We start from the raw sequence: 1,206 nt of genomic DNA on the forward strand, positions 1-1,206 counted from the left end.
AAATTGTGGTAAGTGTCGCCGGTATAGACAAGTGATTTATGGTGTATTCGCATAAGAAGATGGAATCTTGGCGTTCTTGCTGTCAGCTGTTGGTAGGACAGTTCGGGAAGTGCGCCATAGAACGCACTATGGAATTTTCAGGATAGGTCTCTGGTACAAGAAATAGTGCAACCTAGCACTTGACAAGAGGTAAAAGACTCACCGGATAGGTGTCGAAATTGTGGAAGAAAACCTGAATGAATTCGGTATCCGAGGTATGGTGAGAAGAACGAGAATGGAACCGACCCTAGCACTAGACGGAGGAAGAATGTTTTGGAGAAAATTCTATCAGTATCGTAGCGAGTTTTGATGAAGTTTGGGAACTTGATTTATTGAAATAAGTGGAAGAAAGGGAATCACTAGTTATTGTTGTTTGAATTGATAGAACCAAAAGTACGGATGTGAAGATTGATGAATGAGGAATTCATACATATTAGTGCATCGCTTTAAGGAACATCAGCTTTGTGGAAGAGAAATGAAGATGGTTCATTGCAATCATGCATCAACCATTGTCAACTTAATTGGGTGACTTGTTGTGAAGAGTGTTGATGTCTTCAAGGATCGACTTGAGGACGGAGTTATTGTTAGTTAAGAACCAGGAATGAGGTTATATTGAAGACAACATTTCACACTTGATTTAACCCTTGTGAGAATAATGTAAAAGCCAATTGATTTGATGAACGCTCCAGCCGCTGTCATAGATTTGACAAATCGAGTGTTCAAAGAATATCTAGATCAATGGTGATCGTATGGTGTAACGACATTATAGGGTGTTCATTAAGTGTTGAGAATCACGAGATGCCCCTAAGAATGGTCGTGTGGTTACAGGTAAAGGAATCTTCATGGACCAGCCAAGATCGAATCAGTTGTTAATGAACCGAGACCGACATCAATGTCAAAGATCAGAAGCTGTGGGGATCGGACAGGTTACTACAGAAGGTTCGTGAAAGAACTTTCAGCATCAGTATCATCGCGGGTTTGATCTCTTAAGAAAGAAGAGAAATTCATCAGCATAGACAAGTATGATGATAGTTTCCAAAGCTCAAAGGACGAGGTATGTATTGATACAACATGAGAAGATTGTTGTATAACCGTCCGGCTAATTGAGACCCGACAAGTTGAACATGAAATAGTGTCGTGAATCAGAATTTTGGCAGAACTATAATG

The sequence above is a fragment of the Eucalyptus grandis genome, chromosome 1 (genome assembly GCF_016545825.1).
Source record: "Eucalyptus grandis isolate ANBG69807.140 chromosome 1, ASM1654582v1, whole genome shotgun sequence".
NCBI classification, from domain to species: Eukaryota; Viridiplantae; Streptophyta; class Magnoliopsida; order Myrtales; family Myrtaceae; genus Eucalyptus; species Eucalyptus grandis.